We start from the raw sequence: 18,166 nt of genomic DNA, 5'->3' as shown, positions 1-18,166 counted from the left end.
ACTGAGCAACTTTCACTTTCACTCAAACTCAGGGCTTCCCTGGTAGCTCAGCTGGTAAGGAATCTGCCTGCAATGCAGGAGACCTGGGTTCAGTCCCTGAGTTGGGAAGATCCCCTGGAGCGGGGCTTGGCAACCCACTCTAGTATTCTTGCCTAGAGAAATCCCCATGAAAGAAAAGGTTGGTGGGCTACAGTTCATGGAGTTGTAAAGAGTGGGACATGACTGAGTGACTAAGCAAAGCACCCAAACTTACCACACTGCATTTAGAATATATATAAAGACAAAAATCATATGTGCACAAAAAGAATTTTGTTTGCCAACTCAACCAAGGAAAAAGTGTCATGACCCCAGAAAATGAATCCTATGTCTACCACAATGGCATTGTCAGTGTGCAGTGTGGCATTTAAGTTCAACTACAATGATAACAGGTCTTACCGAACTAGAACTGAAACATGATTTGGGTGTCAGCTGTCTGATTTTTCTTTTTTTTAATTCAATTTTTTTTAAAAAACCCCCCTCCCACCTCCCACCCCATATCATCTCTCTGGATCATCCCCGTGTGTACCTTCCCATTTATCCAGTGGATTTCTTCAACTTACCCTAGCATTGCTTCATTGGAGCCAATTTCCATTCAATTAACTTAATTCTTCTTGCAACCAAGAGCTCTGGGTCACCCAAAAGGAGAAAAAGAAAGACAAAAAAATGCTACTGAGCAAAGTGAATAGAAGAAGCAGGAGGGAACTGGAAAACTGTGTTGGGAACTCAAACAGAGGAAAATACTCGAGAAGAACAAAGTCAAATACAGTCCTTAAAGCAAAATGAATATTCTGATAGAATGGAGTGAAAAGAAATCTTTGCATGTGGGAATTATGTGACTTTTAGTGGCTTTAGTGAGAGCAGTTTTCATCTTGTGACGGAGCTGAGTTAGAGAACACTGAGAAGTGGCACAGCAGTGAGGAGAATGAAAGAAAGTATCTAATACGGTGAGAACAGTTTGCATTTCTTGACCAAACTAGATAGCATATTAAAAAGCAGAGACATTACTTTGCCAACAAAGTCAAGGCTATGGTTTTTCCACTGGTCATGTATGGATGTGAGAGTTGACTGTAGAGAAAGCTGAGTGCTGAAGAATTGATGCTTTGGCACTGTGGTGTTGGAGAAGACTCCTGAGAGTCCCTTGGACTGCAAGGAGATCCAACCAGTCCATCCTAAAGGAAATCAGTCCTGGGTGTTCATTGGAAGGACTGATGCTGAAGCTCAAACTCCAATACTTTGGCCACCTCCTGCGATGAGTTGACTCATTGGAAAAGACCCTGATGTTGGGAGGGATTGGGGGCAAGAGGAGAAGGGGACGACAGAGGATGAGATGGCTGGATGGCATCACCGATTCGATGGACATGAGTTTGGGTAAACTCCAGGAGTTGGTGATGGACAGGGAGGTCTGGCATTCTGCGATTCATGGGGTCGGAAAGAGCTGGACACCACTGAGCGATGGAACTGAACTGAACCGAACCACCGGAAGACAAATGTGAATTTTTTTTTTTCCTGTAGAACAATATCATGTAGTTTTTCAAAAGAGAAAGAGGAAAGTATTGAGATAAGAATGGGTAGAGAAGCGAAGTGGAAAATTTGATTGAGTGAAAAGGAAACAGAAAGGAAAAAAAGCAGAAAGAGATTAAGGACCATGGATAAGCATAGAAAAGATCAGGAAATGGAGAGAGAGAGAAGTATTAAAAGGCTGAAGATGAATAAAAGTCTCAGAGTTTGGGGGCTTAGTGGTGGCAAATATTTGTCTTAACTCTGGTTTCATCAAAAGTTGGCAGCACTGGGAAATAAAATTCCAAGTTTATTTTCGTATGGAATTTATATATGAAATAGTATTGCATTTTCAATTTATTTTAAAATTGCTCATAAATATACTAGCATTGCCTCAGTTCTTCTCATATTTAAAAGATGCTTTATCATTGTTATTAGTGTAGTGAAAGCTGAATTTATCTAGATATTCAGCTTTCCTTTATAGCATTTGCTTCTCCACAACTTTTAGTAGCAGAATCAAATTGAGCTAAAAACTAAAGCTGAATAAAGGCAATGTACCTGTAATTGCAGTTCTTCCATGCAGTCCCAAATTAATAAATAATCAGAAATTCTTAATTCAGTGTGTGGGTACTTAAGGCCTACCTTTTACTAAAGGTCAAAAGAGACTAGAAGGGTATTTTTACCATTTCAGAAGATACGTAAATAGATAGATAGATGATATATTTACATATTCAGTGAAATAACCTAAGAAATACACAGGAAAGTAGTGAATGTAGGTTAACTAAGTAAAATAAATATTTTGAACACAATTGTCAGGAAGATCTTCCATGGAAAACATTGTGGCCTAAATATTTCAACCCACTATTAATTTATTTAATATTCCAGTTTACCAAAGCTTATCTTATGGAATAATTATATAATAATTATAGTAACCAAATAATTAAATATCATTAAGGATTACAATGTGGCCTTAGAGCTATCTTGCTTAACCATATTTATTCACAATAATAAAATATACAAATTATTCACTATTTTTCATTTTCACTTGGCTATTTTGATATCTTGTAAACCAATTCAAAATTATTATAAGTTTTATAATATTTTTAACTTTCGGTTCAATTCAGTTGCTCAGTCGTGTCCGACTCTTTGTTTTTAGTAAAAACATAATGATATTATAAAAATCATTCTCTCTTACCTGTATCTACTAAGATGTTTTCAAGATCAGCTTTCTGAAGTAGAAAATAATACAAGAGCACTGCAATGACAATAACACAGGCAACAGTTCTTTGTACACTGTTTCATTTTGAAGGCTTCATTTTCCAAGTTCAGGAAACTGTTGTTTATATGAATTTGTCTTTAACACAGAGTCAATAAGTTGTACAGTTGTGTGCTTTTGTCAGAAGAGGAAAGAGCTTAGAACTCAAATTCCCCTGATAATGCCCAAAGATCCCCTTTAGGGCAAAGCTAAGCTGGTCTACTGGGCATTTTGGACTTGGACATGTATGAGAAGTCCAGGCTGTCTCATTGGACATCACAGACTGAAATCATAAACATCAAGTCCTTGTAGACAGTTCCCAAGTTTATCAATTGAAACTGCACTTCATACCACTTCTTTCCACCACAGGCACTTTTGAAATGTTTATGCAAACTCCAGTTTATCTATAAATTCAATAGTCTAAGTTCTTTGATGAGTGCAGTATTATCTGAGCTCATCACACATGATTTGAGTGAGGCCAAAGTTACAGATTCTCTTTAGCCGTCAACTCCTAAATTTTTCCTTCTTGTGCAAACCATGGCTCACATTCCACAACTACACCTGACCTCCTACTTTAAGCTGAAAACTAGTGAGAAATCTTACTAGGCAAAATCCGCGGGAGGAGAAAAGGAAAAAGAAAACTGAGGACCACTGTGGGAAGTGGCCTAGGTTAGTGCTTCTCAAACATTATTCCAGAGGTTTTTTTAAAATGCAAATTCTGTTTAAGCAGTGATGACTGTGTTTCTACATTTCTAATATGGTGTTGTCTCCAGACATTTGTCTCCTTCAGTTTCATCATCTGCAGGCCTATCTTATCAAAAAACCAGATAATTAGATAAATAAACCAAAAAATTTTGCAAATGTAGCAGAAATATAAAGAGAGAAGCAAAGAGGAGTCAGAGTGGTCAAGGGAGGCCAGCATTGGTGGGGTCCCATCAGATCTCATGGTAGGTGAGATTTTGTTCTATACCCCAACTTAAATGAAAACTGTTGTGGGATTTTGAACATGGTGGTCACATGTTCGGATTTGCCTTTAAGTATAAACAAAGTTGCCATTGAGCATCACTGAAGAAAATAATGGCATTATTTACATCAAAATATTATAATATGACAATTGTGATGCTGTGTTTTATATCTGAAGTGTACAACGAATGTTTAACCTCTGCTTGGGATTTGATTGGAAGTTAGAGGCAAAGCAAAGGACATTTTTTGGGTCATTTTTCAATTCTTTTATGAATTAGAATTCTGCTAGTGAAAGCTAAAAAGGAGGTGAAAAAGAAAATATAGATAAAGAGAAGTCACTGTGGAAACTCAGCAGACAGATGAAGTAAGCAGTATAATGTGCATCAACACATATAATATGTAGCTTTAAGATAACCCACCCTTGCCTTAAACATATTGCCCACTTCAATATTGTGTAACTATCTTTTCACTCTTTGTTTTTAATCTATCAGGTTTTTGTTTGTTGTTGTTGTTGTTTTAAATTTAACAGGTGTCTGCATTGTTGCTTCCAGTATAAGCAGTCTTTCCAATTTTATCATTTCAGTAGGTGGGTCATGATATCTCACTATGGTCTTAATTTGCATTTCTCCCAATGACAAATTATATTGAGAATGTTTATTCTGTCTTACAAAATAAATCCAAAAAGATATTACTATAATTTATGTCAAATAATGTTCTAGTATGTTTTCTTGTAAGGATTCATGCATGCTAAGTCACTTCAGTCGTGTCTGACTCTTTGCAACCCTATAGACTGGGGCCCACAAGGCTCTTCTGTCCATGGGATTCTCCAGGCGAGAATCCTGGTGTGGGTTCCCATTTCCTACTCCAGGGGATCTTCTCAACCCAGGGATCAAACCTACATCTCTTATGTCTGCTGCATTAGCAGGTGACTTCTTCACCACTAGTGCTACCTGAGAATTAGGCAATGGCACCCCACTCCAGTACTCTTGCCTGGAAAATCCCGTGGACAGAGGAGCCTGGTAGGCTGCAGTCCATGGGGTCGCGAAGAGTTGGACACGACTGAGCAACTTCACTTTCACTTTTCACTTTCATGCATTGGAGAAGGAAATGGCAACCCACTCCAGTGTTCTTGCCTGGAGAATCCCAGGGATGGCGGAGCCTAGTAGGCTGCTGTCTATGGGGTTGCACAGAGTCGGACACAACTGAAGCAACTTAGCAGCAGCAGCAGCAGCAGCAGTGCTACCTGGAAAGCCACTTTAAGGATTTATGTCTTACATTTTTGTCTTTAAGCCATTTTGAGTTTATTTTTGTATATAGTGTGAGAAAGTGTTCTAACTTCATTCTTTTATATGTAACATCCAGTTTTCCCAGGAGCACTTATTTTTTTAATTTATTTTTAATTGCTGGATAATTGCAATGTTGTATTGGTTTCTGCCATACAATAACATGAATCAATCATAGGTACACACTTGTCTCCTCCCTCTTGAACCTCCCACCTCTCTAGGTCATCACAGAGCACCGATTGAGCTCCCTGTGTTATACAGCAACTTCCCACCAGCTATCTATTTTACACATGATAATGTGTATGTTTCAATGCTGCTCTCTCAATTTGTCCCACCTTCTCTTTTCCCTGCTGTGCCCACAAGTCCACTCTCTATGTCTACATCTCTATTCTTGCCATACAAATAGGTTCATCAGTACCGTTTTTCTAGATTTCATAAATATGTGTTAATACATATTTGTTTTTCTCTTTTTAACTTGCTTCACCCTATATAACAGGTTCATCCATCTCAGTTCAGCTGATTCAAATTCATTCCTGTTTATGGCCAGCAGCAGTTACTGAAGAGACTGAATTTTCTCATTGTATGTCATTCTTTTATTGTAGATTAATTAATGATAAGTTTATGGGTTTATGTCTGGGCTCTCCTTTGTGTTCCATTAATCTATACATCTGTTTTTGTCCCAGTGCCATATTGTCTTGATGACTTTAATTTGTAGTATATTCTCAAATCAGGGAGTATATATACCTCCAGCTCTGTTATTTCTTCTCAGGATTGTTTTGGCTATTTGAATTATTTTGTTTTTCAGTACAACTTTTAGTACTATTTGTTCTATCATGAAAAATGCCACGATACTTTGACAGGGATTGAACTCAATCTGTGTATTACCCTGTGTAGTATGTCATTTATAACAAGGTTGATTCTTCCAATTAAAGAACACAGTGTATCTTTTCATCTATTTGTGTATGCTTTCATGTCTATTATCAGTGTCTTATAGTTTTCCTAGTTATTCTATGTCCTTAGGTAGGTTTATTGCTAGGTATTTTATTTTTTAATCTAACTATAAATGAGATGTCTCCTTAATATCTGTTTCTGATGGTTCATTGTTAATTCATAGAAATGCATCAGATTTCTATATATTAATTTTGCATCTTGCAACTTTATTGATGTTGAATTTTTTCAAAAGGTTTTTCTGCATGTATTGAAATGATCATATGATTTATATTCTTCAATTTTTTTTGCTGTAGTGTATCACAGTGATTGACTTGCAGAACCATCTTTGCATACTTGGTGTAAAACCCACTTAATCATGTGCGATCTTTTTAATATATTGTTGAAATTGGTTTGCTAATATTTATTTGAAGATTTTTGCCTTGGTGTTCATCATAGATATTGGCCTATAACTTTTTGTGATATATGTATTTCTAGCTTTTCTATCAGGGTAATCCTGGCAATGTACAATGAGTTTGGAAGCTTTCTTCCCTCTGTAATTTTTTGAATACTTTGAGAAGGATGAATGTTAACTTTTCTCTAAATGTTTGATAGAATTCACCTGTGAAGCTATCTTGTATTGGACTTTTGTTTGTTGGGAGTTTTTGTTGTGTTTGTTGTTGTTGTTACTTTACTGATTCAGTTTCTCTGCTTGTAATTGGTCTGTTCATATTTTCTATTTCTTTCTGGTTCTGTCTTGAGAGACTGTACATATCTTGGTATTTATCCTTTTCTTCTAGGTTGTCCATTTTATTGACATATAGTTTGTTCATAGTAATCTCTTATGATCCTTTGTAATTCTATGGCGCTGGTTGTCATTTATTCTTTTCCATCTCTTATTTTTTGATTTGGATCCTCTTTCTTTTGATGAGTCTGGCTAAAGTTTTAACAGTTTTGTTTATCTTTCAAAGAACCAGTTCTTAGTTTCATTAGTCTTTTATATTTTTTCTTTTAATCTCTTTCATTTATTTCTGCTTTGACCTGTATGTTTTATTTTCTTTTACATGGGAATGAGATTTTTCTTATTTCTGAGGTTGACTTATTTTGCTGTAAACTTTCGTCTAATAACTGCCTTTGCAGGATCATTATGTTTTCATTATTTCACCCTCTTTAAAAAAATTTCTTCTTTGATTTCTTCATTGACCTGTTGAATTTTTAGTAGTGTGTTATTTAGCTTCCACATTTTTGTGTTTTCTGGAGGGATTTGTTTTTCTCATTATTGATTTCTAGTCTCAAAATATTGTGGTCAGAATGCTTGATCTGATTTTAATTTTCTTAAATTTCCTAAGGCTTGTTTTTGCTGCCATTCGTGATGTATCCTGGAGAGTGTTTCATATGCATTTGAAACAATGTGCTTTTGCTGTTATGGGGTGGAATGTCCTGTATACATATCTGTTAAGCCCATTTGATCTAAAGAATCCTTGAAGATCAGTTTCCTTACTGATTTTCTGTGTGGATGATCCATCCACTAATGTAAGAGAAATGTTAATGTCCCCTACTAAGACTGTTTTATTGTCAACATCTTCCTTTATGTTCATCAATATTTGCTTTCTGTATTGTGCTTCTATGTGGAGTACATACATATTTACAACGGTTATATCTTCTTGGATGATCCCTTGATCATTATGTAGTGTATTTCTATGCCTCCTGTTTCTGTCTTTGTTCTAAAGTCTATTTTATTTGATATAAGTATTGCTACCTTGTGGCTCAGCTGGTAAAGAATCTGCTTGCAGTGGAAGAGAAATGGGTTTGATCCCTGGGTTGGAAAGATCCCCTGGAGAAGGGAAAGGCTACCCACTCCAGTAATCTGGCCTAGAGAATTCCATGGACTGTACAGTCCGTGGGGTTGCAAAGAAGCAGACATAATTGAGCAACTTTCACTTTCACTTCACCCTAGCTTTATTTTGATTTCCATTTATATGAAACAACTTTCATCCCTCCAATTTCAGTCTCTGTGGGTCTTTAGATCTGAAGTGAGTATCTGTGGGATAAATATGGGTATTGTTTTTGTATCCTTTCAGCCTTTCTGTATGTTTTGATTAAAGCATTTAGTCTGTTTACATTTAAAATAATTATTGATAGTATGTACATATTGCCATTTTATTAGTTGTTTTGAGGTTGTTTTGTACTTCTTTTTTATGCTTTCTTCTTCTTTGATTTCTTCCCTTCTGACTTGATAACCTTATGGCTTGTATTTCTTCCTACATTTTATGTGCTGTATCTATTATGAGATTTGGTTTGTGGTTGCCAGTAGGTTTATACATAGCAGTCTATATTGGGATATCAGTTCAGTTGCTCAGTCGTGTCCGACTCTGCAACCCCATGGACTGCAGCACGCTGGGCTTTCCCATCCATCACCTACTCCCAGAGGTTGCTCAAACTCATGTCCATCGAGTGGGTGATGCCATCAAATCATCTCATCCTCTGTTGTCCAATTCTCCTCCTGCCTTCAGTCTTTCCCAGAATCAGGGTCTTTTCTAATGAGTCAGTTCTTCTCATCAGGTGACCAAAGTATCAGAGCTTCCAATGAATATTCAGAATTGATTTTCTTTAGGATAATTGGTTTGATCTCCTTGCAGTCCAAGGAACTCTCAAGAGTGTTCTCCGACACCACAGTTCAGAAGCATCCATTTTTTGGTGCTCAGCTTTCTTTATGGTCCAGCTCTTACAAATCTACATGACTCCTGGGAAACCCATAGCTTTGACTATACAGACCTTTCTTGGCAGAGTAATGTCTTCTCTTTTTAATATGCTGTCTAGTTTTGTCATAGCTTTTCTTCCAAGGAGCAAATGTCTTTTAATTTCATGGCTGCAATCACCTTCTGCAGTGATTTGGGAGCGCCCAAAAATAAAGTCTGTCACTATTTCCATTGTTTTCCCAGCTCTCTGCCATGAAATGATAGGACCAATGCCATGATCATTTTATTTTTAATGTTGAGTTTTAAGCCAGTTTTTTCACTCTTCTCTTTCACTTTCATCAAGAGGCTCTTTAGTTCCTCTCTGCTTTCTGTCATAGGGTGATGTCATCTGCATATCTGAGATTATTGGTATTTCTCCTTATAATCTTGATTCCAGCTTGTGCTTCATTTAGCCTGACATTTCACATGATGCATTCTGTGTATAAATTAAATATTCAGGGTGACAATATACAGCCTTGATATACTCCTTTCCCAATTTGGAACCAGTCTGTTGTTCCATGTCCAGTTCTAACTGTTGCTTCTTAACCTGCATACAGATTTCTCAGGAGGCAGGTCAGGTGGTCTGGTATTCCCATCTCTTTCAGAATTTTCCACAGATCGTTTTGGTTTGCCATTTTTTCTCCAAAAAGTCTTCTCAACCTGTAGATCATACCTGTTTCTCTTGCATCTCCTGCATTGGCAGTCGGTTTCTTTCCCACCAGCTATGTGTGGTAACTAAGCTGACAAAAGGTGGACTTGTGGTGGTTCATATTTTGTCTCATGTTGACTTGGTCTAGATTGCCCAGATATCCAGTTATCATTATTTTTGTGTGTGTCTGTGTGTTTCTAAAAGAGGTTAGTATTGCCTTAGTAGACTTAGTAAAGTGGATTACAGCACCCTTTGTATGTGACTGAAATCTCATCCATTCTGGGCCTGTATGGAATAGAAAGGCAGAGGAAGGCTGATTGATCAGAACATGAGTCTTATTTTGCCCTTCATGCTATTGGTTCTCAGGTTTTCATACAAGGGCTGGAATGTATACCATCAGTTCTTCTATTTCAAACCTGATAACTGCCTCAGCTTTCCTGGAACTCTACCATGCAGATAACAGACCACAGATCTTCTCAGCCTGCATAATAAGGTGACCCAAATCTAATAATATTTATCTTTAGATATAGATATATGTGTATACATAGGTTTACAAAGAGAGTGATATAGGTTGATTTCTATATTTGTCTTCATATATGTATACCTACTGTTGGTACTACCCTGGATAATTCTGATTGATATAAAGACTATATATTTAGTGAACCTTTTTCTTTATACTGAAAAATAAATGGAAATATTATGATGCAGTCATTAACTGTAACCCTCAAATGAGGCTGACTTACATCCCTTCTCATCATATTATTACCACATAAGGAATAGCTTGTATATGAAATTTCTTTGAGAATTATGGTCCAAAAATCATATAATCCTGACAACTAATTCTTTTCAGTGATAACCAATTTATCTCTCCTGGAAGCTGACCTAGTTTAACTTTGTGAGTACCTCCAGAAATATGTAAAAATAAGATTATTGTAAATATTTTAATCCAAACATCTAACTTAAGAGCTTCTCCTGATATATCCCAGGAAATAATCCTCATGATAAAAAGAAAAAGACGTAATTCACTTTAGGTGTATGATACTTGTGATTTTCTTTAAAGACATTTAGAGTGTCTTTAAAGTACACTGACATGCAGTAGTTATCCCAGGGCAAGTGATCCCCCTGAACTCATTACAAAATTGATATCAAGTAAAAGACTCTAACTTCATCTGAAGTATTTTAAAGACGATGCTGTGAAAGTGCTGCACTCAATATGCCAGCAAATTTGGAAAACTCAGCAGTGGCCACAGGACTGGAAAAAGACAGTTTTCATTCCAATCCTAAAGAAAGGCAATGCTGAAGAATGCTCAAACTACTGCACAATTGCACTCATCTCACATGCTACTAAAGTAATGCTCAAAATTCTCCAAGCCAGGCTTCAGCAATATGTGAACTGTGAACTTTCCGATGTTCAAGCTGGTTTTAGAAAAAGCAGAGGAATCAGAGATCAAATTGCCAACATCTGCTGGATCATGGAAAATGCAAGAGAGTTCCAAAAAAACATATATTTCTGCTTTATTAACTATGCCAAAGCCTTTGACTGTGTGGATCACAGTAAACTGGAAAATTCTGAAAGAGATGGGAATACCAGACCACCTGACCTGCCTCTTGAGAAACCTGTATGCAGGTCAGGAAGCAACAGTTAAGACTGGACATGGAAAAACAGACGGGTTCCAAATAGGAAAAGGAGTGCGTCAAGGCTGTGTATTGTCACCCTGCTTATTTAACTTCTATGCAGAGTACATCATGAGAAACGCTGGGCTAGAAGAAGCACAAGCTGGAATCAAGATTGCTGGGAGACATATCAATAACCTCAGATATGCAGATGACACCACTCTTATGGCAGAAAGTGAAGAAGAACTAAATAGCTTCTTGATGAAAGTGAAAGAGGAGAGTGAAAAAGTTGGCTTAAAGCTCAACATTCAGAAAACTGAGATCATGGCATCTGGTCCCATCATTTTATGGCAAATAGATGGGGAAACAGTGGCTGACTTCATTTTTTCTGGGCTCCAAAATAACTGCATATGGTGATTGCAGCCATGAAATTAAAAGACACTTATAAATTAAAAGATGCTTACTCCTTAGAAGAGCTTCCCTCATAGCTCTTTTGGTAAAGAATCTGCCTGCAGTGCAGGAGACCTGGGTTCAATACCTGGGTCGGGAAGATCCTCTGGAGAAGGATATAGCAACCCACTCCAGTATTCTTGCCTGGAGAATCCCATGGACAGAAGAGCCTGGCAGGCTACACTCCATGGGGTCACAAGAGTCGGACATGACTTAGTGACTAAACCACCACTACTCCTTGGAAGGAAAGTTATGACCAACCTAGACAGTATATTAAAAAGCAGAGACATTATTTTGTCAACAAAGGTACATCTAGGCAAGGCTATGGTTTTTCCAGTGGTCATGTATGGATATGAGAGTTGATGCTTTTGAACTGTCGTGTTGGAGAAGACTCTTGAGAGTCCCTTGGACTGCAAAGAGATCCAAACAGTCCATTTTAAAGAGACTGGTCCTAGGTGTTCATAGGAAGGACTGATGTTGAAGCTGAAACTCCAATACTTCAACCATCTCATGCGAAGAGCTGACTCATTGGGAAAGACCCTGCACTGGTAAAGGATAAATAAAATTGACAAACCATTAGCCAAACTCATCAAGAAATAAAGGGAGAAAACTCAAATCAATAAAATTAGAAATGAAAATGGAGAGATCACAACAGACAATACAGAAATACAAGGGATCATAAGAGACTACTATCAGCAATTATATGCCAATAAAATGGACAATGTGGAAGAAATGGACAAATTCTTAGAAAAGTACAGCTTTCCAAAACTGAACCAGGAAGAAATAGAAAACCTTAACAGACCCATCACAAGCACAGAAATTGAAGCTGTAATCAGAAATCTTCCAGCAAACAAAAGCCCAGGACCAGACAGCTTCACAGCTGAATTCTACCAAAAATTTAGAGAAGAGCTAACACCTATCCTACTCAAACTCTTCCAGAAAATTGCAGAGGAAGGTGAACTTCCAAACTCATTCTATGAGGCCAACGTCACCCTAATACCAAAACCTGACAAAGATGCCACAGAAAAAGAAAACTACAGGCCCATATCACTGATAAACATAGATGCAAAAATCCTTAACAAAATTCTAGCAATCAGAATCCAACAACACATTAAAAAGATCATACACCATGACCAAGTGGGCTTTATCCCAGGGATGCAAGGATTCTTCAATATACACAAATCAATCAATGTAATAACCACATTAACAAATTGAAAAATAAAAGCCATATGATTATCTCAATAGATGCAGAGAAAGCCTTTGACAAAATTCAACATCCATTTATGATAAAAAAAAAACTCTCCAGAAAGCAGGAATAGAAGGAACATACCTCAACATAATAAAAGCTATATATGACAAACACACAGCAACCATTATCCTCAATGGTGAAAAATTGAAAGCATTTCCCCTAAAGTCAGGAACAAGACAAGGGTGCCCACTTTCAACACTACTATTCAACAAGTTCTAGAAGTTTTGGCCACAGCAATCAGAGCAGAAAAAGAAATAAAAGGAATCCAAATTGGAAAAGAAGAAGTAAAACTCTCACTGTTTGCAGATGACATGATCCTCTACATAGAAAACCCTAAGGACTCCACCAGAAAATTACTACAGCTAATCAATGAATATAGTAAAGTTGCAGGATATAAAATCAACACACAGAAATCCCTTGCATTCCTATACACTAATAATGAGAAAGTAGAAAAAGAAATTAAGGAAACAATTCCGTTCACCATTGCAACGAAAAGAATAAAATGCTGAATATATCTACCTAAAGAAACTAAAGACCTATATATAGAAAACTATAAAACACTGGTGAAAGAAATCAAAGAGGGCACAAATAGATGGAGAAATATACCATGTTCATGGATCAGAAGAATCAATATAGTGAAAATGAGTATACTACCCAAAGCAATCTATAGATTCAGTGCAATCCCTATCAAGCTACCAACGGTATTTTTCACAGAGCTAGAACAAATAATTTCACAATTTGTATGGAAATAGAAAAAACCTCGAATAGCCAAAGCAATCTTGAGAAAGAAGAATGGAACTGGAGGAATCAACTTGCCTGACTTCAGGCTCTACTACAAAGCCACAGTCATCAAGACAGTATGGTACTGGCACAAAGACAGAAATATAGATCAATGGAACAAAATAAAAGCCCAGAGATAAATCCACACACCTATGGACACCTTATCATTGACAAAGGAGGCAAGAATATACAATGGATTAAAGACAATCTCTTTAACAAGTGGTGCTGGGAACACTGGTCAACCACGTGTAAAAGAATGAAACTAGAACACTTTCTAACACCATACACAAAAATAAACTCAAAATGGATTAAAGATCTAAACATAAGACCAGAAACTATAAAACTTCTAGAGGAGAACATAGGCAAAACACTCTCAGACATAAATCACAGCAGGATCCTCTATGACCCACCTTCCACAATATTGGAAATAAAAGCAAAAATAAACAAATGGGGTCTAATTAAACTTAAAAGCTTCTGCACAACTAAAGGAACTATAAGCAAGGTGAAAAGACAGCCTTCGGAATGGGAGAAAATAATAACAAATGAAGCAACTGACAAACAACTAATCTCAAAAATATACAAGCAACTCATGCAGCTCAATTCCAGAAATATGAACGACCCAATCAAAAAATGGGCCAAAGAACTAGATAGACATTTCTCCAAAGAAGACATACAGATGGCTAACAAACACATGACAGGATGCTCAACATCACTCATCAGAGAAATGCAAATCAAAACCACAATGAGATACCGTTTCACGCCAGTCAGAATGGCAGCGATCCAAAAGTCTACCAGCAACAAATGCTGGAGAGGGTGTGGAGAAAAGGGAACCCTCTTACACTGTTGGTGGGAATGCAAACTAATACAGCCACTATTGAAAACAGTGTGGAGGTTCCTTAAAAACTTGGAAATAGACCATTTCATATTAGCTGCATGGTTAGTCAGCTGATAATTAACCGTGAATCACTTTAGCGACCTGTGAAGCGGCCTTTGAAGTAACTAGTCCATTTTGTGGTCTTTTGCCACACTGTTTTTATAATTTGTGTCATTGCCTAATTAGTTGATATTTAAAATTCTTTGACGATTTCTCTGTAGTTTCATGCTTAATTTCTTTCCGAATATTTGTAAAAGAACAGTTCTGTATGTTTTCCTTGCTGTTGGAGTGCTCTGGCAGTGTGTCTGCTTTCATCATTGGTTTTGATTTCCTGTCTCATTCTGTTGTCTGCTTAGTTGTCGTCAATTCAGACCCCCCCCCCCGAGGCTGTAGCTTACTCATCCATCTCCCCTCCGCTGTACCCCCACTTGCTCTGGTTATAGCAGTGCTGTGGTCCACAGCGTGTGTCCCCTTAGTCGGGTTTGTGCTTTGTCTTCATGTCCCATTAAATGGTGTTTTTCCCCCATAGCAGTAAGTTGAATTGGTGTATCACTATGCAGTTACAGGAGAAGACAATGGCAACCCACTCCAGTACTCTTGCCTGGAAAATCCCATGGACAGAGGAGCCTGGTAAGCTGCAGTCCACGGGGTCACACAGAGTCGGACATGACTGAAGCAACTTAACAGTATCAGTATGACCCAGCAATCCCACTGCTGGGCATACACACTAAGGAAACCAGAATTGAAAGAGACACGTGTACCCCAGTGTTCATCGCAACACTGTTTATAATAGCCAGGACATGGAAGCAACCTAGATGTCCATCAGCAGATGAATGGATAAGAAAGCTGTGGTACGTATACACAATAGAGTATTACTCAGCTATTAAAAAGAATACATTTGAATCAGTTCTAATGAGGTGGATGAAGCTGGAACCTATTATACAGAGTGAAGTAAGCCAGAAAGAAAAATACCAATAGAGTATACTAACACATATATATGGAATTTAGAAAGATGGTAATGATAAACCAGTATGTGAGACAGCAAAAGAGCCACAGATGTATAGAACAGTCTTTTGGACTCTGTGGGAGAGGGAGAGGGTGGAAAGATTTGGGAGAATGGCATTGAAACATGTATAATATCATATAAGAAATGAATCGCCAGTCTAGGTTCGATGCAGGATACAGGATGCTTGGGGTTGGTGCACTGGGATGACCCAGAGGGATGGTATAGGGAGGGAGGTGGGAGGGGGGTCAGGATGGGGAACACGTGTACACCCATGGCGGATTCATGTTGATGTATGGCAAAACCAATACAATATTGTAAAGTAATAATAATAATAATAATAAATTTTTTTTAATTAATGAAGTGGTCAGTACATAAAATCTTAAACAATGTCACAGTATATGTACTACATTATAAAATTACAGAAGGTTAATCTGACTTTGGTGTTAATGGTAAAAGATCTGCCTGTCAATGCAGGAGACACTGATCCCTGGGTCATGAAGATTCCCTGGTGGAGGAAATGGCAACCCACTCCAGTCTTCTTGCCTGGAGAGTCCCATGGACAGAAGAGCCTGGTGGGCTACAGTCCCATGGGGTTGCAAAGAGTCAAGACACGACTGAGCAACTAACACATACAATCTGAATTGAAAAACATGATGAAGTATGGCATGAACAAGGCTACCTAAAAATGACAAAAGTAACAGCTGGTTGCATAGTCTATTGGTCATATTTACTGCAAAAAGTAATGGTTTTCATATGGCCACGTAGTGATCATACGCCATAGTTGCTAGCAAAAACCATTCTGTGGTTACTCTGATTGCAAAGGAAAAAAATTATATCTTGCATTAAGTTAGACAGATCATTTTGCTCTTGGCAGAGATTCTCTAGCAACTGGATGAGGGCAGGATGGTCACTGTGGATGATATCTAGGAATCTACAAAGGCCAGATTCTCAAGGAATAAGTACTTGGGCGCATGAAGGTGGGGGTCATTCCATAACAGAGCAGTCAGACCAAGGTTCCTCACAATAGTGATGAGATATATCAGCAAGAACACCAATGACAAGGGGATTTGCCATTTGGTTGATATGTAAGTCCTGTGAAAATAAACTGTCAGTAATATTGCATTTTCTTTTTCCATATCTTCACTGGGTGGTGTCTGAAATCCATGGAGTCAGAAATTAGTGAAATTATGGGGGAAGAGAGTTGAAATGAAACCTTGCACTTCAGAATTCTCTTAATTTTATTTCCTCCTTAATATAATAAAAGGGGTCTGTTTTGGAGGGTGGAAATAAATTTTGCTGTTGTTGTTCAGTCACTAAGTCCTGTCTAACCCTTTGAGACTCCAGGGACTGTAGCATGCCAGGTTCCTCTGTCCTCCAACTATCTCCTGACGTTTGCTCAAATTCATGTCCATTGAATTGGTGATGCTATCCAGGCATCTCATCCTCTGTCGCCTCCTTCTCCACCTCTCCTCAGTCTTTCCCAACATCAGGGTCTTTTCTAATGAGTCGACTTCTCACATCAGCTAGCCGTAGTATTGGAGCTTCAGTTTCAGCGACAATCCTTCCAGTGAATAATCAGGATCGATTTCCTTTAGGATTGACTGGTTTGATCTTCTTGCAGTCCTAGGGACTTTCAAGAGCCTTCTCCAGGACCACAACTTGAAAGCATCAATTCCTAAGCATTCAGTCTTCTTTATGGTCCTATGGTCACATCCATATGTGACTATTGGAAAAAACGTAGCTCTGACTATATATATGCACCTTTGTTGGCAAAGTGATATTTCTGGTTTTTCATACACTGTGTAGGTTTATCATAGCTTGGAAAAAAATAAAATCTGTTACTGTTTCCACTTTTTTTCTATTTACCATGAAGTGGTGGGATCACATGCCATGATTTTTGTTTTTTGAATGTTGAGTTTTAAGCCAGCTTTTTCACTCTCCTCTCTGAGTCTCATCAGGAGGCTTTTTAGTTCCTCTTCACTTTCTGCCATTAGAATGATATTATCTACATATCTGAGGCTGTTGATATTTCTCCTAGCCATCTTGATTCCAGCTTGTGATTCATCCAGCCCAGCATTTCACATGATGAACTCTGCATATAATTAAATAAGCAAAGTAGTAATTTTGTACAAGGTGGGGCTAAAGATGTAGTTTCTAGAGCCTACACTGGTTGTGAGATTGATCTTGCTCTTTGCCCAATTTCTGGGGGTAAGGAGAGGTATCTAATCCCAAGTTGCTGAATCAGAACCAGGAGGATTGGGCTTTGAGCTGACCCTGTCCCTCTTTTTTTCAATTTATTTTTTTAATTGAATAATAATTGCTTTACAGAATTTTGTTGGTAATCAACTATAGATACACTTATGTCCCCTCCCTCTTGAACCTCCCTCCCATCCCATCCCATATAGGCTTTTATAGAGCCCCTGATTGAGTTTCCCGATTCATACAGCAAATTCCTGTTTACTATATGTCTATCTATTTTACATATGGTAATGTAGGTTTCCATGTTACTCTCTCCATACATCTCGCCCTCTCCTTTCTCCACCACCTCCATGTCCATAAGTCTGTGTCTCCACTGCTGTCCTGTAAATAATTTCATTAGTATCATCTTTCTAGATTTCATGTGTTCAGTTCAGTTCAGTTCAGTTCAGTTCAGTCGCTCAGTCGTGTCTGACTCTTTGTGACCCCATGAATCGCAGCACGCCAGGCCTCCCTGCCCATCACCAACTCCTGGAGTTCACTCAAACTCATGTCCATCAAGTCGGTGATGCCATCCAGCCATCTCATCCCCTGTCATCCCCTTTTCCTCCTGCCTCCAATCCCTCCCAGCATCAGGGTCTTTTCC

The 18,166-nt window shown here is 38.0% G+C and overlaps 1 pseudogene; it reads right to left on the bottom strand.

Annotated features, from left to right (window-relative positions):
* Window positions 1–15,703: 15,703 nt before the first annotated feature.
* On the bottom strand, window positions 15,704–16,460 carry LOC121818689 (olfactory receptor 5H1-like; annotated as a pseudogene).
* Between the last annotated feature and the right edge of the window lie 1,706 nt (window positions 16,461–18,166).

Source organism: Ovis aries, chromosome 1 (genome assembly GCF_016772045.2).
Source record: "Ovis aries strain OAR_USU_Benz2616 breed Rambouillet chromosome 1, ARS-UI_Ramb_v3.0, whole genome shotgun sequence".
Taxonomy (NCBI): Eukaryota; Metazoa; Chordata; class Mammalia; order Artiodactyla; family Bovidae; genus Ovis; species Ovis aries.
Note: the sequence above shows the minus strand (reverse complement) of the source record. Positions and strands in the feature narration are given on the sequence as shown.